The sequence below is a fragment of the Brassica rapa genome, chromosome A07, assembly GCF_000309985.2.
Source record: "Brassica rapa cultivar Chiifu-401-42 chromosome A07, CAAS_Brap_v3.01, whole genome shotgun sequence".
In the NCBI taxonomy this organism is placed as follows: domain Eukaryota; kingdom Viridiplantae; phylum Streptophyta; class Magnoliopsida; order Brassicales; family Brassicaceae; genus Brassica; species Brassica rapa.
The window spans coordinates 4,989,064-5,016,642 of NC_024801.2; the positions used below are offsets into that span (position 1 = coordinate 4,989,064).

The following is a 27,579-nucleotide window of genomic DNA, read 5'->3' on the forward strand; positions in this document are numbered from 1 at the left end:
AGCGATCGAGCGAGACGGACGCTCGGTCGCTACGTATGGGGAGCTAATTTTTACGGACTTTCAGACATTGATTCCGTCGTGACCGATTTTGACCCCAACAATATATATGGGGAGCTAAAGCCAAAGGCGGAGGGGGGAGATGGGGGAGACCTAGAAGAACTCTGCTAGCTTAGGAAAACTTAGAATTTAAGCGGCTTGACTTTTACTTAGATTCTTTTCGTCCTTGTTCTGATATCGACTAGGCTAGCGAACTCTGTCAGTCTTGTCTCTTGGAAATCTTGTAACTTCGTTCTTTTATCAATCAATAGTACTTAGATTCTTTTCGTCATCGCGCCTAAAACGCCCAGGCCGACGCGCCTAAAACGTCATATGATTTCCGACTGTGGGCTATACGATAATTTATCATATCATATAACCAGTTTTACGAAGGTTGTAAATCATTGATATGTATACATATGTCAAAGTAGTGTTGTTTCTGCGGGTTTTACAAGAAACGTTCCTGCTGTGATTTTGATCTTATGTGAAAGTTGCTTGGAGTTACTCATGGAGTGTTACCGAAGTTTATTTCAATACGATCTAGTCGCGGAACGTTTTTCATAGGTTTTTCGAGAGGATTCTCATGACACATTCGTTTCTTGAACGAATTGGTCAACCAGAAGTGGATCTAGCTAACCATCGGGAGGAAAGTGCTCCTTTTAATGTGCACGATGCTACATATATTCTCGAGTTTTCTTCGTCGCAAATGTTTTCGATGCTTTTCCGTGACTTACTTGGTACAACGGAAACTGAAAGAAATGCTTTGGTGATTGAAGATTTCTCGTAGAAATTTTTAAAACGAAACTGGCTTTCTGAAGCCGGAAAGGCTTCAATACTTTGGCTAATCGTCGAGTTTCAGTTTGATATTGGTACAAGTTTTCTGTACGCATGATTGCGACAAGAAATGATGTATAGTTTTTGAGATTATGTTCATGATCGTCTGGATATGTTGCTAGCGTTTAGACGAATATTAAGATTGTCGTTTGCCTATTCTTGACGATTTGCAGAAGTTTTTTTGAAGTTTGGGAGTATACGAGTATAACGTACCTACTCCCCCCTTTTTTTTTACGAAAGAAAACGGTTGAACCGATACTTTGAAGGGTTGTGTACGTTTCCTCTTCCGATGTTTGGAATGATCGATAATTCGGGACGATTTATAGACGACGCTTGGACTGTGATTTGGTTGTTTTCCATGTTGACGACTTGGGATATGTCGGTTCCGAGAAAATTGCCAGAAACGAATCGGTTTTAAGACGACATTCATGTCTCTAACTTTTTCTCTCTTTAGGAAGCGAGCTTGATATGCGTGGCGATCGTTTCTCGACTTTCGGAGAGTTTAGATCGGTTTGCAAGATCTTAGTTCTCTCAAAGATGCAGTTTTGTCCCTTCTCAGTTTTGCGTGCTCATTTTCGTTTCCTATTCTCGTGTATGTTCGCCATTTCCGATATTGGTGTTTATCCTTTGAAACTTGACATTTATCTTCCGAACTTGACTGTTATCTTCTCCTTAGATAAGACGTCGATTTTTGTAAAAAGGTTCAACGTAATCGTATAGTTAAGGCGGCTAAGGTGTTAAGTTAGCCGTTGCCGTTTTATACGATTAATCTGAATCCATGCGAGAAAATAAGTCTTTGTGGTTTTTTTTTTATATCATAAACTCTTAATGGTAACTTCAATCGAGGCGAAACAAGAGACGTTTCTAGCGAGATTCGAAAGTGAACGCAAAGATGGAGGTAGGGTGAGCAGAAACAAGCCAAGGAGTTTAAGATGAGTTTTACTTTGTTTTTGTCGTAAAATCTCAACGGAAACTCCGATTGAGACGAAACGAAAAGCGTTTCGATGAGAATTCAAAGGAGAACGCAAAGGAGGACCCCTTTGAGGCCTGACAGGTCGCTATAACGAGTGAGGATGTCATCTCGGTCGCTATAGCGAGTGGAAGGGAGCCGAGACGAGTCCCACTTGTTTTCGTCGTAAAAGCTCAACGGAAACTTCGATTGAGTTCGTTTCGATGAGGATTCAAAGGAGAACGCAAAGGAGGACCCCTTTGAGGCCTAACAGGTCGCTACGTAGCGACTGACGGTCTGACTGGTCGCTACGTAGCGAGTGGAAGCAAGCCAAGAAGAGTCCTACTTGTTTTCGTCGTAAAATCTCAACGGAAACTCCGATTGAGACGAAACGAAAAGCGTTTCGATGAGGATTCAAAGGAGAACGCAAAGGAGGACCCCTTTGAGGCCTGACAGGTTGCTACGTAGCGACTGACGGTCTGACAGGTCGCTACGTAGCGAGTGGAAGCAAGCCAAGAAGAGTCCTACTTGTTTTCGTCGTAAAATCTCAACGGAAACTACGATTGAGACGAAACGAAAAGCGTTTCGATGAGGATTCAAAGGAGAACGCAAAGGAGGACCCCTTTGAGGCCTGACAAGTCGCTACGTAGCGACTGACGGTCTGACAGGTCGCTACGTAGCGAGTGGAAGCAAGCCAAGATGAGTCCTACTTGTTTTCGTCGTAAAATCTCAACGGAAACTCCGATTGAGACGAAACGAAATGCGTTTCGATGAGGATTCATAGGAGAACCCAAAGGAGGACCTTTCTGAGGCTTTACAGGTCGCTACGTAGCGAGTGGAGAGTTGGCTTGAGCTCGGTCGCTACGTAGCGACCGAGCGGTGTGCGTGCTCGGTCGCTACGTAGCGACCGAGCAGTGTGTGCATGCTCGGTCGCTACGTAGCGACCGAGCAGTTTGCGTGCTCAGTCGCTACGTAGCGACCGAGCAGTGCGTGCTTGGTCGCTACGTAGTGACCGAGCGGTGTGCGTGCTCGGTCGCTACGTAGCGACCGAGCGGTGTGCGTGCTCGGTCGCTACGTAGCGACCGAGCAGTGTGCGTGCTCGGTCGCTACGTAGCGACCGAGCTGTGTAATCGATTTGTTGCGTTTCCTTTTTCCGCGATTAACCTAGGGGTTTTTCAGCGGTTTTTGGGAGAACAAGTTTTATCCTTCCGAAATGTTTTCGGAAAACGTATTTTGGTAAAACCCTTACGTATCGAGATTTATTTTGTTCGGTAATAAGCCAAACTTACGGGGTTTGGTAAGATTTATCGTTTCCCTTTATGTTTAGAAAGAGAAATCGCGGGCATGTTTTACTGCTCTTCCTGTGGCGGAATGTCGCGACTAAGTTTTTGATTTTGTTGAACAATGTGGCGTTTGCGTAAGCGTTAACCATAGGAGCAGTCAGTGCTGCGAGTTTGTCTTTCATATATCCAGACATTGTTCCGATCAAGCGTTTTGTGGCCATGAGTAAGAGTAATCCGTAACCCCCCCCCCCTCCTTCTAGCACCAAACTGTGGGAACCGAAATTCACACCGTCTATTTCCGTTTAAATAAGGAAACTAGGAAAACCCTAGTTTCCCAGAGGTCCCGGATCTCTGCGAGAGCCAACGAAAAGTGATCGAATATATGCGGAAATCATGAAAAGATAACAAACGAGTTTAGAGAAAACAGTAGATCTTATTTCGAGTCCGCGTAAGAGCGTTGCGATCATTACAAGGGATCATAAAAGCTTTGGCCGCAAAGGCTGTCAGCGAGTTACTTAGTTCTAGACCCCTAAAAGCTCAAACCTATTTGAGTCGCAGCTCGATAACAAAAGACAAAAATGATAAATAAAAGGTTTTTGATTGATTTTGGACTGAACCTTGTTAAAGGCTGCCTACGTACCCCTTTCGAGGATCAAGCCGAACGTAGTTCAATTGATAGAGCTGGACAAGAGATCGAACTGCCTGGGCGAGTTCGTCTAGTAATTGAGTGCCAGTCATAGAAACCGAACTTGTCGAGAATAAAGCCTAAAGTTTCTAAGTGCAGAGAATTCCGAGTCTAAAAAGTTCTCCCCCATGCTCCTCGCCTAGGACTCCTTATATACTAGCTCCAAGGTCTGTTTACGCTTTTACTCTTCTGCCCTTAAGCCGTCATAGCGTAAAAATGGAGATATTCCATTTTTCCCGATTTTCACAATTATCTTCAAAACTTTCGTATTTATCCGCGGAAACTTGACATTTATCCTTCCTTGTGGACCAAGCGTAAACCGGGCTGTGGTTTACGGGCCTTTGGTTAAGAAATCGCAGGATGGGCCTCAAGTCGTGTTTTAGGTCCCTTTGGGCCGTCTTCCGACTCGAAGAGTTTACTACGATTTCTTTCGACAAAGAAAGAACTTTCCGCGGTTTCTAATCCGCGAAGTTTGATCGATGATTTAGAATAGCGGAAAACATAGACTGAGCTCGCTACGGTCTTCGGGAGATAGCATTTGAAGGTTTGACGAGAATGCATGGACTGGTGTCATACCGATGTTCGGAAGAGCTCGGTCGCTACGCAGCGACTGAACTTTGGCTCGAGCCCGATCCCGATCGCTACGTAGCGACCGAGCGAGACGGACGCTCGGTCGCTACGTATGGGGAGCTAATTTTTACGGACTTTCAGACATTGATTCCGTCGTGACCGATTTTGACCCCAACAATATATATGGGGAGCTAAAGCCAAAGGCGGAGGGGGGAGATGGGGGAGACCTAGAAGAACTCTGCTAGCTTAGGAAAACTTAGAATTTAAGCGGCTTGACTTTTACTTAGATTCTTTTCGTCCTTGTTCTGATATCGACTAGGCTAGCGAACTCTGTCAGTCTTGTCTCTTGGAAATCTTGTAACTTCGTTCTTTTATCAATCAATAGTACTTAGATTCTTTTCGTCATCGCGCCTAAAACGCCCAGGCCGACGCCTTAGCTGCCTTGGCATCCAGTTCAGATCCAGGTCTGAGCAGGGTAATTCCCGTGGAATTCATAGAACATCCTAGCATCGGGCCGCCTGTCATCATAAATCTGATTGACTCACCAGACGGCAATCCCGACGAAATCGATGTCCAGACAAACCCTGGACAGAGACAACTCTTGCGTACATCGCCGACAGAAAACTCCCAACAAAAAAATGGGCAGCCCGAAAAATTAAATACCATTCCGCATGATATGTCTTGGTTGACGGAGAACTCTACAAGTGGAAATTTTCCGGACCACTCATGACCTGGGTAGAATGGGAGAAAGTGCGAAGGATAATGGAAGAAACATCGTCTGCAGACATGGAGTCCCGTACGAAATTGTAACGGACAATGGATCTCATTTCATTTCGACCAGATTCGAAGCCTTCTGCGAAATGGGGAAGATACGACTGACCAAATCAACTCCTAGATACCTGCAATGCAACGGCCAAGCCGAAACCATTAACAAGACCATACTAGATGGACTTAAGAAACGGTTGGACGCCAAAAATGGTAGATGGGCCGAAGAACTCAAAGGAGTTTTATGGTCACATCACACAACTCCGAGACGCATAACGGGTGAAACTTCATTCGCTCTCGTTTACTGAGTAGAATGTATGATCCCAGCGAAAGTCGTATTCTCCGGAGTACGCTCAAGATTACTCCCAGAACGAGAAGATTCAAAAAATCTAATGTTGCTGGACAAGCTCGATCTAATCAACCAACGTCAGGACCAGGCCCTTATACGAATTCAGAACTATCAGCAGGCTGCTATAAAGTACTACAACACTAACGTACGGAGCCACAGATTGAACGAAGGCGACTTAGTCCTACGAAAAGTTTTCCAGAACACCGCTGAGCGGAACGCAGGAAAACTCGGAACCAACAGGGAAGGACCTTACAAAATCATAAAGTAGTCCGACTAGGCGCGTACGAAATCGCAAACATGCAGGACATCAAAATTCCGAGAACTTGGAACGCGATACCTCAAGAAATACTACGACTAAGCAAGACTTCACACGGAACTACGAGATGTCTTGATCCTTGGAGAGGGTACGTAGGCAATTCGTCGCATGACTTGTATACTCCCAAAAATTCAAAATATCCGCTCCTAGACTCGGTATTTATGAAACTTTTTTAACACGGCGGAATAACTCCCAAACTCCCAAAGTTTTTTCGTCAAAAACTTTACGAAAGGGAATACTCACTTTTAAAACAGTCCGCCCACGACTATAAAACACACACTCCTTTTTAACATTTATCCTTCGTGAAGAATCAAAAACGGTAATATCTACCGATAAGTTTGTTGCTGATCATAACAAACTCTCAACGTCCTAAACAGACTAAGCCATCTCATTGATATACCTCTCGTACACCCGACACAAGGGTAATTGCGCTATATAAAAAATCCAAAATTTTGGTCAGCACATTCGAGAAACTTTAAAATTTTCCTCGAAGAGATGCTCGATTCCTACCATACAAGTCACGTAAGCCGAGAACGTATCGCAGACTTTAAAGCGGGAGACGGAATCAGGTCAAAAACTATACGGGAAATGTAAGTCGAAGTAGTCATTTCACCCCCTAAAGCCGTGATTAGACCTAGGTCTTACCCTAAACCCAGCACACTGGTCTCTAATATCTCTAGGCATAGTATCAAACACCCTGATACGAGATTCGAAAAGTTGCCTCTTGGCTAATGTTCGAGAATCTTCAGAAATTCCGCAAGTTTACGCACGACAGAAAATTCTCGATACAGATCACATACATAACAGTTCACCCAGAGTTAGGTTAGGAGATGACAACTCTTAATCTTCCCTCTACACCCATATAAATCAATAAAGATCTTAAAAACGCAAAAAAAAAAAGTTCATTTGAAAGTCGCAGAAGAAACGGGGATTCAGAGCCACAAGCGGCCAGTCCCAAGAAAAAAAACACGGCCACACTTGGTCGGAACAAAAACATAAAAACAAAAGTATCACCTTCGCCAATCGCCCCTTCTGGGTTGGGAGCCATGTTTCCTATACAATCCTCGGCTACGGGATCCTGACCCACGTGCTCACTCAAATAAGACGGAAGGATGAACCCAGACTTCAGGCCCACGAGGATCAGGTCAAAGTCGCCTTCCGCATCCACCAACTCCGCCCTATGGATGGGAAGTGTGGTCTCTTCGGTTCGCGGAGACAGAGGCGCTTCACGGAACAAGTGTTGCCCTCCGTCAACGCCTCCCTCGACGCCAGCCAAGGCCATATCCATGACGTGGATGGCCGCTAATTAGTCAATGGAATCCGCGATCCTCGCCAAACGTGTCTGAAACTCAGCGCACATGGCTTCCTTGGCCTCTCCGATCGCGCAAACCGATGATCCCTCCCCACTTTTGCCCTTACGCTTTAGCTGATGCAACTATGAAGACTTAGCTGTCTTCGCCTATTTTGCCTCAAGCAAAGAGCTCGCAGTCTTCCCAAGATCCCGCTCAAGCTCACCAATCCGAGACTCAAACCGAGCTTCTTCAAGGGAATGAGCATCCTCAATGACCTTCAACTTCCCTTCGAGCTGCGATGACTTTAATTGCAACTCCTCAAACTCCTTAGTGAGACGTTTGATATCCGATCCGCATTTGTTGATAATCCCGTCAATCAACGAAATAAACTGCAAGACAAAAGGGGGTGATGAAGAAGCGATCGACACACACACACTAAGAAAGAGAGAAGTTTTCTGCTTGAAACGAACTATGGCGCGATGTCGCGACGACAAACCCGAACCAGACGCTTTGATAGGCAAAGGGCCAGCCTCGGTGCATCTCTTCCTCTTGACCGCGTACGGGTTATCACTCGGCCTTTTGCAACTCTTCGGCACAGCAGCAGGAGTCGCGCTTGGAGCAGGCAGCCCTAAGACAAACACTCTCTTGGCTGGGGGAGGAGACATCGACTCCTGAGCCGGTTGCATTGACAACACGAACCGGAGTCGTAGAGGAACCCGATGGCTGAACTTCGACTTCAGCTGCCGACACGTCCATGGCAACCACCCCACCAAAAGGGACGATATTGCATACCAGGGGGACCTCGGGAGTTAGGGCATCGGCTGGAACCACAGGTCTTGGAGGCATAGTACGTGTGGGGTTCACCGACCCCTCGGCATCACAACGAGCCAGCTCACTCTGAAAGGACAAGAACTCCGCAATATGAGCTGGAACCTCTCCGGTAGCAGGAGGAGCTAACAAGCTTGCGCCGCCGGCGTCAGCCATCTCGACGTCACAGCTCTTCTGAAAGTTGCTTGATGAAGACATCATGGTGGAGGAAAATTTCTAAGAGAAAATGGAAAGAGAATTTTAGAAAGTTGCGAGAATGTGGAGAGAATGAAGAAGGGAAGCTCTATACTTATAGAAGAAACAAAAGTTGAAAGAATTTTCTGCAATAAAATAATCGGAATAAACTTCTCGAGAAAAATCAAATTTACCAACGGATTCCAATTAACGCCATCTCTCACACACAAGAATCATGCTGGAAACTTGCGAGCTGGGGGGGGGGGGGGAGGCTAACTGTTGGGGTTAAAAATGGTTATCTCGAAATCAACGTTTCAAAGTTACATTTCTGTGCGAAAGCTTTCTCAACACACTCTCGAAAAAAGTTTTTGAAGCAAAAAAAAACTCAAGAGAAATGGATCACGGAATCAGAGAGCAGTCCAACTCGCTGAATGGGCGAGTTGGATCAAACTCCGTGTCTAACTCGCCTAATGGGCAAGTTGGAATGACCACACTGTCCAACTCGCCGAACGGAGAGTTGGACCGACTCCTCTCGCCGTGGACTAGACCTCATGCCTTTCACCGAGCCTTGACATATCAATCCCTCATTTCGTATCGATTGGAGTTACCGTTGGAGCTTTACAACAAGAACCACGAAGACTCGTTTTCCTGAAAGAAGTCCATGGTTATCATGTAAACGACAACAGTTAACTTAACACCAATATTGTCTAAACCATAGAAGAATTGTGGACTTCCTTTGAAAGACGACGTCGTATCAAGTAGCCTTCTTTCTAAGAAATCGTAAAAACGTCGAAGTCGAAAATCGGCCCAAAGAGGTCTAGAACGCAACTAACAGCCCACTTACTATTTTATACGAAATCGAGTCCATCAACGCTATGACGGTTTATCTTTACTTGCAGAAAAAGATAAATCTCGCGATAAATGTGAAGTTTCCAAGATAATGATGAAGATCGAGAAGAAAAGGAATATTTCCGCGAAACGATAAACTCAACCTAGGGGCAAAAATGGAAGCGGGAACGACCTAGGAGGCATATATAAGAGGAGCTAAAGCCAAAGGCCCAGAGGGGAGAGGGGGGGGAGACCTAGAAAAACTTTGCTAGCTTAGGAAAACTTAGAATTTAGGAGGCTCGACTTTTACTTAGTTTTTTTCGTCCCTGTTCTGATATCGACTTGGCTAGCGAAACTATGTCTGTCTTGTCTCTCGGAAATCCTGTAACTTTGTTCTTTTATCAATCTTTTTCTCTTTCGTTCTCCGTGTGTTTTCGCAGATAAACCGGGACCTCTAGAAAATTAGTGTTTTCCTAACTTTCCTTATTTTAAGGAAAATCGACAGTGCGAATTTTGGTTCCCACAAGTAGGCCTGATTCTAGGATGCTCTATGAATTCCACAGGAATTACATTGCTCATACCCGGATCTGAACTTGATGCCAAGGCGGCTAAGGCGTTGGCCTGGGCGTTTTCGGCGCGAGGAATCCAGGTGAGAGCGAACTGATCAAAACTTTGAGCCAAGTTTTGAACGAGTTTTAAGTAAGCATCCATTCTTTTGTCCCTTGCTTCGTATTCCCCGCTGAATTGGCTTGCCATGAGTTGGGAATCGTAGTAGGTGTGCATGTTGCGTATCTTTAGGCCATGAGCCAGTAGTAAACCCGCGATCATGGCTTCATACTCGGCTTCGTTGTTTGAAGCGTGGAAGATCAGTCGGAATGATTGTTCCAGGACTTCCCCCGTTGGCGATGTGAGTCGGATCCTGATCCCGGAACTTTGTTTGGACTAGGATCTGTCGATGTATAGGGTTCAGGTCGAGTCGGGCTCTTGATTAGTCATGCACCTGCAGGAGTTCTACTATGAAATCGGCGAGTACTTGCGATTTTGCGCAAGCATTCGCTCGATACTCGATGTCGTACTCGCTTAGCTCGATTGCCCATTTCGCTAATCTTCCAGATTGACTGTGGGAATGATGTGAGCACTACGATCGTATGGGACTGGAAGTATGGCCTTAGTTTTCGTGCTGACATTACGACCGCAAGTTCTAGTTTTTCCATCATCGGAAAACGTGTCTCTGCATCGAGCAAAAGTTTTCTTACATAAATGATGGGCTTTTGCTCGCCGCATTCCTCTCGGATGAGAACGCCGCTCACAGCCTTTAATGATACTGCAATGTACAGGAACAGTGGTTCTCCTTCTACGGGGTTTGCGAGCACCAGGGAAGTGGCCAAGTAGTGTTTCAGCTGTTGGAAAGCTTTTTTGCATTCTTCGGTCCACTCGAATTTCTTGTTCCCCTTCAAGGTGTCGTAGAAAGGAAAACACATATCCGTTGACCGCGAGATAAAGCGGTTGAGTGCTGCGACTCTTCCGGTCAGTCTCTGCACTCCCGCTTCGTTCTCGGGGATGAAATTTCGATCAGTCTGGTGATCTGTTTTGGATTGGCCTCGATTCCGCGGAAGGTGACGAGATACCCAAGGGATTCTTATGATGCTACTGTAAACGTACACTTTGCGGTGTTGAGTTTCATAGTGTGTAGGTTTTGCCTTTCGAAGCATTCTTGGAGGTGAGTGATATGATCTCGCTCTTCGAGGGATTTTACAAGCATATCATCGATGTACACCTACATTGTTTTTCCGAGTTGTTCGGAGAACATACGGTTGGCGAGTCATTGGTAAGTTGCGCCAGCATTCATAAGACCGAACGGCATCACCCTGTAGCAGTAAGTGCCGCGGTCAGTTATAAATAAAGTTTTCTCTTGATCGTCGGGGTTCATCATGATCTGAATGTACCCGGAGAACGCGTCCATGAAGGACAAAAGTTTGTTCTCTGCCGTCGCTTTGACCAAGCGATCGATATTTGGGAGTGGTAAGCTATCCTTTGGACAAGCCTTATTCAGATCGGTGAAATCGACGCACACTAGCCACTTTCCGTTTTTCTTTTTGATTGGCTTAGCGTGCCAGTCAGGATATATCACCTCTATTATGGATCCGAATTTGAGGAGTTTTTCGACATCGTCGTTAACCGCACCAGCGCGCTCTGGTTCCAATTTTCGTCTTTTTTGTTTGACAGGTTTGAAAGTCGAGTCGATTTTGAGCTCGTGACATGTGATGTTGATAGCAATTCCCGACATCTCCTCTACGGCGCATGCGAATGTGTTCAAGTTTTTTTTTCAGACAAGCTATGAGCTCAATTTTCAGAGACTCGCTCAGGTTCGCACCGGTTTCAAAGCAGCGATCCGTGAATGCTTCGTCTAAGCATACCGAGACAATGGGCTCACAGGCCCGCTCTCGTTTTCCTTCCAAAGCATCGGCTACTCGTGACTGCCAAAAGATTTCAGTTTTGTCTTGTTCTAGGGCACTGTCAACGGCAGACGATTTCTTTTTCTTTTTAGGTGGAGCCTCCGCTGATGGGCTTTTTTCGCTTTAATTCCGCAGCGAAGCAGACTCCCGAGATTCTCTGATCTTCTCAGATGGTCTCGATTCCGCCAAGGGTTGGGAATTTGGATTTGTTAAGTAAGATGGTTTAATGATTTAAATGTAAAACTGCAGTTTGTTGAGCAAGTAAATTGCTCGATTAATTGGTTGAGGTTTTGGTGCTTAAAAGGAAATAGCTAATTTTAGGGTTTTTATTGAGGAAACTTGGAATTATAATCCTACAGATGTCTAGTGAGTTACATGCATGCATGATAATGTAGAGCTCAACACTTATAAACGAACCACTAGGCTCTCGCCTTCTAGGTTCGTCTATTGACCAGTGTCGATCGATTATTCTATATGAATATCTATCGATACACTATTCACAAAGTTGCTCGATTATTCTATTTAAATATCGATCGACGCTATTGGCCAAGCGTTAATGTGCAGGTTGAATGTGCTCACTAAGCTTTCTAGGTCAGCTCTCTCCTTACTCTAGCAAGAACCTTAGCTCAATTAGAATGGTTTCAGGACGAGATTGAAGCTATCGCTTATATCTAACATTCCTAGGGTAAGTTCTAGGTAGCTAATCTAGAATCAAGTATTAATGACAATCCTTATGATTATTATCACAACTCAGCAATCTATAGTTGGATCTAATCCTTCATAACCTATTTAAACCCTAAAATCTAACAAAGAAACTACTCAGACATGGATGAGCAATTCATAACAACAAATAGGTAAGAAAACTTCATTAGAATAGTAAATAGATATCAATGGAGTTCCAATCACAAATATAACGTTGGATCTTCTCTCCAATCTATCAAAATCCTAGAAAACCTTTGCTGAAGATAGTAAAACAAGAAAACACAAGAAAAGCACACTTTGCCTCTAACATAGTAGCAAAGCTTATATAATTAGGTTAAAACTCGTCAGGGGTAATCTTGTAAATTGGTGAAAACTTGGGGTTCAAGTCGGCTGTGACCAAACCGGCTTTCTGCGCTTGGATGTCGATCGATGTTATGATGTGAACATCGACCGATATTTCTCCCTTTGTATTGATCGATGGTCGAGCTCGATGGTCATCTCGGGTGCTTGCTCCAAATATCTCCAAAATGGTCCAAAATCATCACTTATCTCCAAATCACTCCTGATCTTATTAATATAATAAATAGACTCTATAATATAATAATTATTTAATAAAACACCTATAAACCATGGCGGAAAGTGGGTCAAATCCATTGTCTATCAACTCCCATAGACTTATCCTTTTGCTTGTCCTCAAACAAAGCAAACAGACAGTCTCTCTAAAAGAGGTTTGAAAACATCAGGGACTCACACAATCTTAATTTTACTACTTTTACCTCTGCAGTATTTTAAACCACATCAGATTAGTGTCAACTTTAGAGGCACTTCATGTACTAGACCTTAGCTTAGCAACCAACCCTTTCAGCCCACAGCTTAGCTGATTCTGCCTAACATACCCTCCACTGACTTCATTTATGCATATAAATGTGTAGGCTAAATGTAGGAAGTATCGATCAAGGGACACATGGACTCTTACTCTAGCAAGTATCTGAGTAAACAAGCAGTCTTATTCTAGTTTCCTTTCTCCCTATATTTCTCTTCTCTGAATCTCATTAGTTTCAATTTCAATGAATGTTGATGCTGATATAGCCATCTTGTTCATCTTATTGACTTTTCTACTTTTTTAGCTCTTTTTTTTTTTGACAAAGTGTAGCGAAAAATGGGGTCACAGGAGATACTCCTATCTCTCGTTTCCACAATGTGTGATCATTCCTTTCAGATTTAGAATAATGAGATCACAAGAGACACTCCTACCCCTCTGCCTCTTCCGAGAAATCATTTCAATCTTTTATTTTTTTATCTTTGAGATGCCAAAGAGAGGAGAGAAGGAAACCAAAAATTTACAGACTTGTACCTTTTCAGACCTGAAAGAGGAATCCGATCCAATATATACCAAGCCCCAAAACAAGCAAGTTGAATTGATTAAGGTTGGAAGTCAGCTTTGGTTCCTTCAGACTTTCTCGGCTAGCATGGATGTTATTGGCAGATGATCCACTTTGGTGTTTCCATTCAATACACCCTGCAGTCAACAACTTCAAAGAATGATGCTAGAGAGTGGTTAGATAGTAAGTAAATAAACTAACATCCCCTTCTTAGATAATAAGTAAATAAACATTATCCCCTTCTTGACTCAATAAAAACTTATTTTTGAAAATATATATAACTCATAAATAAACTAATATCAGTAAACCTCCCCCCCCCCCCCCCCCCACACTTAAACTACACTGTCCCCAATGTAAATTCAGTCGGAGTTATGATGATAATTAAATCATAAGGGCTCAATGTAACAAGTTAGAACGATATACCAGACCGGAATGGATGTCGACCGATGTAAGGATGTTGATATCGGTCGCGGCAGGTGATGCTCTGTCGATCGATGTCGGTAGTGTCTCGTCGGTCGCTATTCACGGCAATCGTCTACTCGGATATTTTTTTTTTTATAATGACCTGCAATAATTAAAAACCAACATAAATACTAGATTAATAAAAACCAAATAAATATTACCTAATAGTGGGTTGCCTCCCACTCAGCGCTTTGTTATAGTCATTTAGCTTGACTTTGGAGGTGACTGGGCTAGTGATGTTGAAAGCTGGCACTTGCTGGGAAACAAGTCTCCATCTCTTCTTTGCGCTTGTTGAACCATGTACAAGTGAAGTCTCGCATTGCTTCATCTCCTATGCGCCATTTGTCCTTCACTATTGTAGTTGTATCCTCTGTCTTCTGCAGTCTATCTCCAAGACTCTCAAGATTGAACTGATGTCTCATAAGTCTGGCGTATGTGTCAGCTGAGATCTCCTCTCTATGGTTGTGTGTATCAGACATGTATGATGTCACCTATTGTACTAGTCTCCCTCGGTTTGTAGCATCGTCGAACGATGTTTGTCGATGAATGTCGGTCGATTTGTTGTTGTGTCTGTCGATCGATGCTGAAGCTTCTTGTCGACGGGCAATGTAACTCTGAATCTCCACCAACTCCCCTTGTATAGCTTCTATCTTGGAAGTCAAAGCACAAATGGTGAGGTCCACTGGGAAATAGATGTCGTCACATCTCTCATCAAGCCTCTCTTTTGTAGTTTCCAGAGCTCTGTAAATCCCTTTTACCAACTGATCTATCTCTGTCCTGGTGTGAAAATCTGGTTGAGACTTCATCGTATGCGAGTGTGGTAGATTGTCGTCGATCGATGCTGGTAAGCGACTGTCGATCGATTCTGGTGAGCGACTGTCGATCGATTCTAGTAAGCGACTGTCAATCAATGCCTGTAGAACTCTGTCGATCGATGTAGGTCGAGAAATGTCGGTCGCTCGCTGAATTCTGGCTATGTCTTGCCTTATCTCTTCCATGCAAGTAGTTAGCCAACTGATACTATGATTCAGTGGATAGTAGACACCATCGAGCTTCATCTGGAAGTCTCCTTTGCTCTTCTCTTGTTCTCATTGATCTCGTACTTGGTGTAGATCTCTGGTACTAGCTTGGTTTGTGTGAATGAACTAGCATGTTCTGGAAGACAGATGTAGGTTGGCTCATCTCTTGAAGCTCTTTATAGAAGTCTTCTGATATCATTGTTATGAACACGAATGGTGTGTCCATCTACATCTCTGGCGTATCCCTGATCATCTCTGTAGATTCCATACTAATCCTTCTCCTCCCAGTAGAATCTCCTAGCCCCAAAGAAATCAAATGCTCTTCTGCCAAATTCTGGACGTCTGTCGACCGATGTTGGGACGTCAACGTCGATCGACGGTCGAGTAGGATGTTGAGACTTCTGTTTGAAGTGATTCTCTATGACACCAGATGTGTCATAGAACTCCTTTGTAACCTTCTCCTGATGCTCTGGAATGTTTTGTTGTTGCATGAAGAGGTTGTCTGTTCCGTTGGCTGTCTGTAGGATGTCTGCAATATCTTGTCGAGATAGGTGCAGAATATGTCCATCGATTGCTCTTGTGTAGCTATCTGGGTCCCTGAAAATACCAAATTCGTCTGGTGTTAGGTATTGTTTATCAAATTTAGCTTTTTCGCTTACAGTGGATTTTGGCATTGAACGAATGTCGATCGATGTTGAAGGATTGTTGTCGATCGATGGACGGCTCGCTCTGTCAATCGAATGGCTGAAACGTGTTCTTTCCCGAGCAGGTGCTGCTTGTTTCTGATCTGTTTCATCGCGTCTTTGCATGTTGAGAAGTTACTCATATGTGAAACTTTCATGAAGTTCATCAGCTCCTTGGTCACGGTATGTTGTCTGTACTGCGTAGCTCTCGCGATAGCGATCATCTGCCCAACTGCGAATTGAGTAATCTCCGTCTCGGGCATAGTCGACGTTAGTGTTGATCGATGTGTAGTAGGCGATGTCGGTCGATGCTCGAAGGCGGTTTGGTTGATGAAGCTGAGTGTCGATCGATGTTGAAACGTCTCTGTCGATCGATGGCGACTTCTTTTTCCAAGAGAAATGATGGAGAAGTCTATCTTCCTCGTTAAGAATCGATTTTTGCTCTACGGCTCGTTCTTCCTCATAATCTTCATCATAGTCCTCCGTATGCATGGTATCTGCTGCCATTGTAGGATTGTAGCAGTAGTTTTCCCATTCTCATTGACTACATTCCACCGATTCCTCTTTCCGAACGTCGTTCGATTTCTTCAGAGTTGTGTCGATCGATGACACGGTGTGAGTGTCGATCGATGACACGGTGTGAGTGTTGATCGATGCTGAGTAGTCTATCTCGTACTCGGCTCCACAGTGGCAAGCTGCAATGATTCATGGATCAATAATTCGTCTGGAGGACGTCTGTGGCTTCTTGACTGGAATAGGGTTGTAGTGGACATGAAGATCTATGAGCATTAGGCACCACTGGTTGGTTTGGAAGTTGAACACTGCTCCCACTGTTGACAAGAAAGCTCTCCCAAGTAATAAAGAAGAGTTACAGTTTAGCTTGATATCGATGACATGAAAATCAACTGGAACTAGGGCATTACCAATCTGCACCTCTAGGTCTCTCACAATCCCTCCTGAGTTCCTTTGGGAAAAATCCACAAAAGTGAATTATTCCTTGGAATGATTCACTTGCCGACCTAGATGATCTGCCATAACCCTAAGTAGGATGCTGAGTGATGCTCATGTGTCACACAAGGCATGTGGGAATTCAATACCCTTCACTGTACATGGTATTGCAAATTGCCAAGGATCACTCTTCTTCTTCAATGTAATCCTCTTCCTCATCTTTTCTCTAGCTTCATAGAACATTCTCCTAATGTCTTCTTCTGTCTCTCTAGTTTCTCTGAAGAACATCCACAATTTGTGGTTAAAATAAGCTTCATTGAATGGCTTATCTAGAGGAATCCTGAAGACTGTTTTTCGGAAACTTTTCTTTTCCTTTTCATTAGCCTCCCTCTTCAGATGTTTCGCCACTTTTTCCTTTCTTTTCCTTAGGGTTCCTCCCGTAGGAACCCTATCAACTTCCATAGGATCTGCTCCATCATCTGAAGGTATCCTGACGCCTCTGGTGGGTTTTCTAAAGGTTTGGTTTTGGACCTAAGTGCATTAAGACGTGCAACATCTATCTGTGGCATTTGCACTTGGTACGTAAGAGGTGCTCGTCGATCGATGGGCGCTGGAGGATGTCGATCGATGGCGGTCTCTTGATGTCAATCGATGATAGGGTCATAATGTCGATCGATGTTTACGTAGACAGGGCTGGGCGGATGTGGGTGTTTTGTTGTGAACTTCTCGTGAGTCATGATCCTCACAACACTACAAGATGCGATTGACTCCGTAGGTGTTGTCGATCGATGTCCAGGAGAGGATGTCGATCGGTTTTAGTTGACCTCTGTCGACCGATGTTTGTGGCTTGGCGTCAATCGACACCAATGCGATCTGCCGAAAATCATCAGACTCTCTACTTCGAAATCTCCTTCTTGCAGCTTCCTCTTCCTTCACCACCTGCCAGAAATCACCCCCAAAGATGGCATTCACGTGGTGCTTCATCACATCATATTCCACCCCTATTTTCAAGGCTCCCTGCCTCTTAACAGCTTCTCATGTCTGAACAACCTGCATCTCCAGCTTCTTTACATGAGTGCTCAATGTCTCAAACTTTGTGTTCAGGTTGGTGTAGACAGAATCAATCTTCCCATTGAAGTCCACTGTCATGCGCTGTTGTCCCTCAAGAACTCTATCAAGCATCTCTTCAATCTTGCTCTTTTGAGTGGGCGGTGGTGGCTTCTGGTAGTAGGAGTTTTCATAACCCATGTTGTTGTTGTAGTTGTTGCTCTAGTTTTTGCTGTAGGGTTTTTGGTGCTGCGAACTCTGGTTGAAATTGCCCCTATTTCCATAGGAGTTTCTGTTTCCACCTTGGTTTCCAAAACCTTGGAATCCAGTTCCACAAATGAAGTTCACATCTTCTTCCTCTGCTCTACCCTCTGTGTCTAGAGCCTCTGCATCTTCAACCAAACAGACATGCTTCCTAAGAAGCTTATGAACACTGTTCAGATTTGCCTTCACTTCATCCATTTGATCATTCCAAAGGATGGTGGCATATCTTTTCCTCTCAAAGTCAGTTTTCTTGGTGCTGCTGCTGGATGCTAGGTTTTCAATGACTTTCACTACCTCCTCTGGATTCCTGGTGTTGAATTTCCCATTGCTGGAAGCATCAAGAGCCATCTGGTACTGCACCGCGATGCCTCTTTATAAAGTACTGAACAGTTGAACTTCATTGAATCCATGGTGTGGACAGTCTCTCTGATAAGACTTAAATCTGATCCAGGAGCTTCTGAATGAGTCTGGAGGCTCCTGAGTTAATGAAGCAATCTTGCTCCTCAAGTCTTCAGCAAACGCTTCATCAAAGAAGTTGCATAAGAATGCATTTTTTATGTCGCTCCAGGATGTGAGAAATCCTGGTGCTAACTGCTTAAGCCTCCAGCAAGTGAGTACTTGAAGAGCTTGCTTAGGAGGTAGTCTTCAGAGACTCCCTCGACTTTATTAGCAGATATAAGATCCTCGAATCTCTCCAGATGGTCCATAGGGTACTCGTGAGATAACCCATCTTATGGTGTCTGTCCCACGAGTGTGTAGTACTGTGGCTTCAATTCGAAATCCCTCTGAATAGTTGGAGGACGAATGGCTGATCTGTTAGTGTAGAACTGATCTGGACGGTTGTAGTCAGCCAATGTTCTGAGTCGAGGAGCCTCTTCTAGAGGTTGAGCAGCTTATGTAGCTTAAGTATCAGACTCAAGGATTGCAGTCCCCTGAGCATCTATCCTCTGACATGCTGCATTACGCAGATGATCCTCCTGGTCATGCAGGACTCCCCCTGGTCTCGCGGCTCAGTATCGATCGATGTTTGGACTGAAGTATTGATCGATGTCAGATGAAAGATATTGATCGATGGAAAATGAGTGTCTTCGGTCGATGGTGGTGAGCGAGTGTCGGTCGATGGAACTAGTGCCTGAGTCGACGGTGGTTGACGAAAATCGAGCGACGAACAAGTGTTGTTGTCAATCGATGAGGAGCATGCTTTTTTTGCGGATTGAACGATCCAAACTTGCATGATCTGGTGAGAATAGCAGTTTGGTTTCCTTGTTACTTGTGGTACTGCTGGGCATGTACCTGAAAATCCAAGAAAACATTTTATGTCTGGAATCTGTTTTAAACTTAACAAAAATTAAATCTAATAGGCGATCAAAGCTCCCCGGTAACGGCACCAAATTTGATATCACTCAAATAACCATAAGGAGTGAATTTACTCTCTCAAATAAGAGGTTAAGAGGTTCAATTGTAGTACTTTGGGATTGAATCCACAAGGAGCTAGGGAACCAAATAAATCTAATTGGATTTGTTAAGTAAGTTGGTTTAATGATTTCAATGTAAAATTGCAGTTTGTTGAGCAAGTAATTGATGCTTAAAAGGAAATAGCTAGACTTAGGGTTTTTATTCAGGAAACTAGGAATTATAATCCTACAGAAGCCTAATGAGTTGCATGCATGATAATGTAGAGCTCAAGACTTATAAACGAACCACTAGGCTCTCGCTTTCTAGGTTCGTCTATTGACCAGTGTCGATCGATGATTCTATATGAATATCAATCGATACACTATTCGCAACGTCGATCGATTATTCTATTTGAATATCGATCGATGCTATTGGCCAAGCATTAATGCACGGGTTGAATATGCTCACTAAGCTTGCTAGATCAGCTCTCGCCTTACTCTAGCAAGAATCTTAGCTCGATTAGAATGGTTTCAGGATGAGATTGAAGCTATCCCTTATATATAACATTCCTAGGGCAAGTTCTAGGTAGCTAATCTAGAATCAGGCATTAATGACAATCCTAATGATTATTATCACAACTCAGCAATCTATAGTTGGCGCTAATCCCTCATATCCTATTTAAACCCTAAAATCTAACAAAGAAACTACTCAGACATGGATGAGCAATTCATAACAGCAAATAGGTAAGAAAACTTCATTAGAATAGTAAATAGATATCAATGGAGTTCCAATCACAAATATAACCTTGGATCTTCTCTCCAATTTATCCAAATCCTAGAAAACCTTTGCTGAAGATAGTAAAACAAGAAAACACAAGAAAAGCAAACTTTGCCTCTAACATGGTGGCAAAGCTTATATAATTAGGTTAAAACTCATTAGGCGTAATCTTGTAAATTGGTGAAGACTTGGGCTTCAAGTTGGCTGTGACCAAACGAGTTTTCTGCGCGCTTCGATGTCGATCGATGTTCTGTTGTGAACATTCGATATTTCTCCCTTAGTATCGACCGATGGTCCAGCTCGATGGTTATCTAAGGTGCTTGCTCTAAATATCTTCAAAATGCTCCAAAATGATCACTTATCTCCAAATCACTCCTGATCTTATAAATATAATAAATAGACTCTATAATATAATTATTAGTTGATAAAACACCTATAAACCATTGGTGAAAGTGGGTCAAATCCATGTTCTATCAATTAGGCATATCGTGTCTCAGACGTTCGGTGTTTTTTGAGTTAGAGAATCTGATCCCCCTCCCTTCTAGCGCCAAACTGTGGGAACTGAAATTCGCACTGTCGATTTTTCGTAAAATAAAGAAAGATAGGAAACCCTAAATTTCCCAGAGGTCCCAAATTATCTGCGTAAACACACAAAAAAGAAATAGACAAAGATAACAGAATATCGAAAGTAAGTTGCATAGAGGCGTATTATTGATTGACAAGAGTAAAATTATAGGGTTTATGAGAGACAAGACGGACAAAGTTTCGCTAGCCAAATAAATCTCATAACAAGGACGAAAAGAATCTAAGTAAAAATCAAGCCACCTAAATTCAAAGTTTCTCTAAGCTAGCAAAGTTGTTCTAGGTCTAAAGATCTCTCTCCCTGCGCCTTTAGCTTTAGCTCCCCTTATATAGCCTTCTGGGTCGGTTCCCGTTCCCTTTTTACCCCTAGGTCAAGTTTATCGCTTCGCGGAAATAAGTCTTTTCTTGTCGATCTTCATCATTATCTTGGAAACTTGACATTTATCTTCCTATTTCCAGAGACTTATCTTCTTCTGCAAGTAAAGATACACCGTCATAGAATTGTCGGGCTCAATTTCGTATGAAATCGTAAGTGGGCCATTAGCCGTGTTATAGGCCTATTACGGCCGTTTTTAGACTTAGATGTTCTTACGACTTCTTCGAAAGAACGTTTCTTGACGCGACGTCTATTTATAGAGGAAGTCCACACTTCCCGTATAGTTCAGACAATTGTGATGTTAAGTTACCTGTTGTCATTTATACGATTAACACATACTTCATTCGGGGAAACGAGTCTTCGCGGTTCTTATTGTAAAGCTCCAATGGTAACTCTGATCGATACAAAACGAGGGATTGATCCGTCGAGGTTCGGTGAAAGGCATAAGGCACGGTCCACGTCGGCTTACAGCGAGTCGGGAGGAGTCGGACGGCGCGTTTGGTCCAACTCGCCTATTCGGCTAGTAGGACAGTGCTTTCGGTCCAACTCGACCGTCGGCGAGTTGGATGGTGCATTCGGTCCAACTCGCCCATTCGGCAAGTTGGATGGTGTGCTAAATCTAACTCGCCGAACATGCGAGTTAGATTGTTCGTTTAATTCTGTGATCTGTTTCTCTCGCGTCTTATGCTTTGGAACTTTTGTCGAGAGTGTGTTGTGGGAACCGAAATTTGCACTGTCGATTTCCGTTTAAATAAGGAAAGTAGGAGAACCCTAATTTTCCAGAGGTCCCGGATATCTGCTAATACCACACGCTAAGCAATCAGAACACGAGGTAACAATGATAAAGTATATGAAATCGTAAAAAGAGAGCAAAAGGAGTTTTATTCCGAATTCGCGTAGGAGCGTTACAACAAGGTAGAAGCCTCGGCTATGAGAGCTGTCGGCGAGATTCCTAGTTCTAACAACCTAAGACTGCAAAACCTAGTTGAGTCGCAGCTCGAAATAACAAAAACGGAAAGTTGCCTAACTGCTCTAATTGATAAGTTTGCTCTCCAAAGTTCCTCCCATGCCTCTCGTGTAGGACTCCTTATATACTCGCTCCTAGGTCGGTTTACGCTTTTCCCCTTCTGCCCTTAAGCCGTCATAGCCAAAAAATGGAGATATTCCATTTTTTCCGATCTTCGAAATTATCTTCAAAATTTCGTATTTATCCGCGGAAACTTGACATTTATCTTTCCTTGCGAACCAAGCATAAACCGTCCCACGGTTTACGGGCTGCTTGTTAAGAAATCGTAAGGTGGGCTTCGAGTCATGTCTTAGGTCCCTTTGGGCCGTCTTTCGACTTGAAGCATTTATTACGAATTCTTTCGATAAAAGAAAACTTTCCGCGGTTTTTATCGTAAAGTTTGATCGATGACTTCGAATGGCGGAAAATAGGAAATGGGTTCGCTACGGTCTTCGGGAGACAGCATCGAAGGTAGACGAAAATGCATGGATTCGTGTCGTATCGACGTTTCGGAAGAGTGTAGCGACCGAACGGAATGCACGCTCAGTCGCTACGTAGCGACCGAGCGGGACGGACGCTTGGTCGTTACGTATCGACCGAGCTTGGCTCGAGCTCGGTCGCTACGTAGCGATCGAGTGGGATGGACGCTCGGTCGCTACGCAGTGACCGAGCGAGACGGACGCTCGGTCGCTACAGAGCGACCAGCTAGGCTCGAGCTCGGTCGCTACGTAGCGACCGGGCAGTGTGCATGTGCTGTAGTTACGTAGTGACTGAGCCTGGTCTATCCATGTTCCGACCGTCACATTTGAACCTATCCGTGGCTGGCTCAGATAGGTTTCCGTTGCCTTGGGACAGTTTGTGTTTAATCCAAACGGGGTTTGAACAAGGTTTTATCTAGAGAACATATGCCGCGACATTCTTTTGACCAAGCACAATTTGTCGCGGTAAGACACTCATACTTGTATTTTACAGAGATTTGGATGTTAACTTCGTCGTAACCGTTTTCGACCCCAACAGTTAGCCTCCCAGCCCGTTAGAATCGTGGATTTCTGGTGAGATTCTAGCGCGCGGTATGGCGAGTTCGGACGAGATTGGTGTATTTAGGCGAACTTCGTGTCCGAAAATGCGCAAGTAAATAGCAATTTCTCATGCCTATAAGAAGGGAGATAACTTCTTCATAATCTTTTCACTTGCTTATTCTCATAAATAGGTTTCTTGAAAGAATTTCTCTTTATCCTTTTCTTCTTGATTCCATTTAAAAATACGAAATGTCGAGTAAGAGGAGGACTTCGAAGAAAGGGTCCTCGTCCACAAACGTTCACGAAGAGCTTCTTGTGCCGAAGATCGAATTTGTGCCTCATTCTGTGGATCCGGCCGAGAATGAAGCATGGTGGGTCACGAGGTATGATTCGATCGTGCCTTCCGACGAGAACTCGTTCCCGGTTATGAACCATCGTTTGGTCGAAGAAGGTGCACCGAATAGGAGCACTAGCGAATTTCTTCGGATCATGCGATCGTTCTACCAAATTTCAGATATGGTGGAATTCCGGGTTCCTCGTCAAGGAGAGCGCGCTAGTAGTCCTCCGGAGGGTTAATTTACTTGTTACGAAGCGTTCGTAGTGCGCTGCCGCTTGGGGTTACCGATTCCCGAGATTATCGTCCGTGTGCTGGATCGCTTTGAGGTGTCTCTGAATGAGCTGATTCCCCTTAGTATCCAGTATCTCGTTGGGGTTTTGATCTTGAGCTACGAGCACGGTCTCTCCCTTTCCGTCGAGAACTTTGAAGCGCTTTTCAGGTTGCATATTGTTCGGAATACGGACAAGTACCGACTGGTCCCTCGGAACTTTATGTCCGTGGTCAAGGGGTTTCGTTCCAACTTCAACTCGTGGAAGAGATTTTCTTCTTTGTTCGTATAGACGCTGCGTCTGTCGAAGAGCGTTGCATCCCGCTGCTCCGCAGGCAGCCGAACAATCGTCCCTTCATTAATCCGCTAGCTCCGTTTCCTGAAGATATGATCGCAGTGAGGGATCTTCTCAGGAACGGCCCGTTTTTCTGGACTTGTTTTACGCCGAAGAGAGTTCGAAAGGTGTTGAGACTTGCGCATCCTGGCCTTGCCTCGGGCGCGGAAACAAGCAGTGACTCCGAGCCTGATGCCCAAGGTCCCGACGCCGCTCCCACGGTCACGACGGGATTGAACTCTTTGAAGGGGAAAGATATCGACCTTGGTCACATAGAGTTTTCGGTGGATGACTCTATGCTCCCGGGATGGGACCCGGACGTTGCTTATGGCGATGGAAGTGGCAAGAGCGAGATCCCTATCCCAGATTTTGATATTTTTTTGGTGGTCTACCCTCGGGTTTCGATCTTCCCCCGCCAGTCAGCGAATCGGGAAGGTCGAGAATTGTTGCGGAAGGATCTCGTATCATAAACGGCGTTAGTTTTTCAACAATTTTTGTCGATTATTTTATGTATTCCTTTTCTCGCCTAAAACGCGCTAAACGGTTTTGCAGGGTCTGAACTTGCTCGGCTCGTCCCTTGAGGCGAGCCATAGAGAGGCCATGGTCTATCGTTTTAAAGCGGAGAGAGCGAAGAAGGACCTTGCTCGTATACAAGATGAGATGTTGAAGCGAGATGCACAACTTGCTTGTGATCATGCGAGGGCCGTTCGTAAGGCGGAACGGAAGGGTAAGAGGGAGATTGTCGAGGTAATGAAGAGTCGTGCCTCTCAGTTTCAGATTGAGTACGTGAACCTCAGGGATGCTTATACCTTGGTGGGCGACTACTGTGAGTGCCGAGGTTCAGTCGAGAGTCTTTGGAAGATGCAGGCAGAGGATTATGTCTTCGAAGAGGAGATGAAGTTCATGAAAGATGGCATGAAGAACCATGCTCATGCTGAGAAACTCATTCCCCCGATTGATTGGAGGGTCCAGGAATTCTGGGCTCCAGTTCCGGTTTCTCCCGATACCGTGGAGGCCACGACCGAGTTCGCCGGTGACGATGAGGAGGTGAACAACCCCGCGGATGCATTTGGAGCTTCCTTGTCCGAGGATTTTAACTTTTGATTCGTGAGAGGTAAGAGTTCGATGGGAAGAATTTTTTTCCCTTATCTAGTATTTTGCGGCCGAGTGTGGCTTGTGTTTGGCCGAATGTGGCCTTTGAACTTTGTATTGGCCTATTTTGGCCGTTTTTATATTTGTCAGGACTGGCCGTTGATGGCTTAGAATCCCTGCCGCTATTCGGTTTATATATATAACGGATGTTTGTTACTTTGCCTCGAATGGGTTTGGAGTAAACATGAGTTGCCGTCTCATATTTAATTTCGTTGAGATGTTCAATCTGTTTGTTCGTTCGAGACGTGAGTTTTGGTAAAAAATATTCATTCTTACAACTTTTGGGAACGTTGAGATGTGAACGAGAGACATGGTTTAGGATCTCGTATCGTTTAGATATCATGTCTTGAGATGTCAGAGACCAATGCGATGGGTTTAGGGCAAGACCTAGGTTTACTCTCGGTTTTAAGGTTTGTGCGGTGACTAGCCGGCTATCGACTTTCCTGTTGCGATTTCCACCTAATTTGTACCGATTTAAAGTCTGCGAAAGGTTCTCGGCTTATATGACTTGTATGGTATGAATCGAGCATCCTTCCAGAGACAATTTTTAAGCCAACTGGAAGTGCTGAACCAAAATTTCGGATTTTTTTTTTGTAGCGCGCTTTCATCCTTGTGCTGGATGTTTGTGGGAACCGAAATTCGCACTGTTGATTTCCGTTTAAATAAGGAAACTAAGAAAACCCTAGTTTCCCAGAGGACCCGGATATCTGTTAATTACCACACGTCAAGCAATCAGAACACGAGAATAACAACGATAAAAATAAGAAATCGAAAAGAGAGCAAAGTAGATCTTATTCCGAATCTGCGTATGAGCGTTACAACAAGGTATAAGCCTGGGCTCGAGAGCTGTCGGCGAGATTCCTAGTTCTAGCAACCCTAAGACGGCTAAACCTAATTGAGTCGCAGCTCGAAATAACAAAAACGGAAAGTTGCCTAAATCGCTCTAAGTGCTAAGTTTGCTCTGAAAAAAGTTCTCCCCTTGCTCCTCGCCTAGGTCTCCTTATATACTAGCTCCAAGGTCGGTTTACGCTTTTACTCTTCTGCCCTTAAGCCGTCATAGCGTAAAAATGGAGATATTCCATTTTTCCCGATCTTCACAATTATCTTCAAAACTTCCGTATTTATCCGCGGAAACTTGACATTTATCCTTCCTCGTGGGCCAAGCGTGAACCATGCTGTGGTTCACAGGCTTTTGGTTAGGAAAAATCGTAGGATGGGCCTCGAGTCGTGTTTTAGGTCCCTTTGGGCCGTCTTCCGACTCGACACGTTTACTACGAATTTTCCGCGGTTTCTAATCCGCGAAGTTTGATCGATGAATTAGAATAGCGGGAAACATGGACTGAGCTTGCTATGGTCTTCGGGAGATAGCATTCGAAGGTTTGACGAGGATGCAAGGACTGGTGTCATATCAATGTTCGGAAAGGTTCAATCGCTACACAGCGACCGAACTTTGGCTCGAGCCCGGTCGTTATGTAGCGACCGAGCGAAACGAGTGCCCGATCGCTACGTAGCGACCGAGCTTTGGCTTGAGCTCGGTCGCTACGTAGCGACCGAGCTTTGGCTCGAGCTCGGTCGCTACGTAGCGACGAGCGGGACGATCGTTCGATTTGAATCCCAAAGGATACTTCTTCGTAAAAATCCCTTCTTTTACTAACTCTTTCGGAAATACGATCTCCGAGGATTTTCGGGTGGTAATTCCGTCGTAACCGTTTTTGACCCCAACAGTTAGCCCCCCAGCCCGTTAGGATCATGCATCGGGGGATCCTAGCGTGCGGTTAGGCATGTTCGGCAAGTTAGGCGTGATGGATGGAATTAATATCCGAAAGTCCGAGCTTTAATAGTAAATCCTCATGTCTTATAAGAAGAGAGGTAACTTGTTCCATAATTTTTTCACCTTCTTGTTTTCCTCTAAGATCTTTCAAAAAAAAAAAAAACTTTCTATCTTTCTCTCCACCCTTTTCCTCTATTCCCTTAAGAGAAGTGTAAAGATGTCGAGCAAGAAAAAGATTGCGAAAAAAGGGTCTTTGTCCGCGAGTCCTTACGAAGAGCTCGTCGTTCCGAAGATGGAGTTCGTGCCTCACTCGGTGCATCCTGCCGAGAACGAGGCATGGTGGGTTGCTCATTATGGCTCGTTGACCCCTCCCAAGAAGAAGCCATTCCCGGTCCTGGTCCATCGTGGAGTCGAGGAAGAGGATGCAAGCAGGACTACTGACGAGTTTCTCGCGACGATGCGGTCGTTCTACCACATCCCGGATGCTGTGGAGTTCAGGGTTCCCTGCCGCGGGGAATGTGCTAACAACCCCCCCGGAGGGTTACTTTACTTGTTATGAGGCGTTCATAGTGCGTTGTCGCCTCTGGTTCCCCATACCCGAAATTCTCGTCCGAGTGTTGGACCGCTTCGAAGTTGCGATAAGTCAGTTGACACCCCTTGCCATTCAGCACCTTATTGGGATCTTGATCC

The 27,579-nt window shown here is 44.5% G+C and overlaps 3 long non-coding RNA genes across 3 annotated transcripts; 2 read left to right on the forward strand and 1 right to left on the reverse strand.

Moving 5' to 3' along the window:
• Positions 1–1,758: 1,758 nt before the first annotated feature.
• On the forward strand, positions 1,759–2,234 carry LOC117126562. Its single transcript, XR_004449178.1, has 2 exons — positions 1,759–1,924; positions 2,094–2,234. It is a non-coding gene; the product is annotated as an uncharacterized LOC117126562 (long non-coding RNA).
• A 1,077-nt stretch (positions 2,235–3,311) lies between these two features.
• On the forward strand, positions 3,312–22,054 carry LOC117126568. Its single transcript, XR_004449184.1, has 2 exons — positions 3,312–3,442; positions 21,788–22,054. It is a non-coding gene; the product is annotated as an uncharacterized LOC117126568 (long non-coding RNA).
• On the reverse strand, positions 13,129–26,107 carry LOC117126569. Its single transcript, XR_004449185.1, has 2 exons — positions 25,994–26,107; positions 13,129–21,968 (listed from the first exon to the last, which is right to left on the reverse strand). It is a non-coding gene; the product is annotated as an uncharacterized LOC117126569 (long non-coding RNA).
• Positions 26,108–27,579: the final 1,472 nt, after the last annotated feature.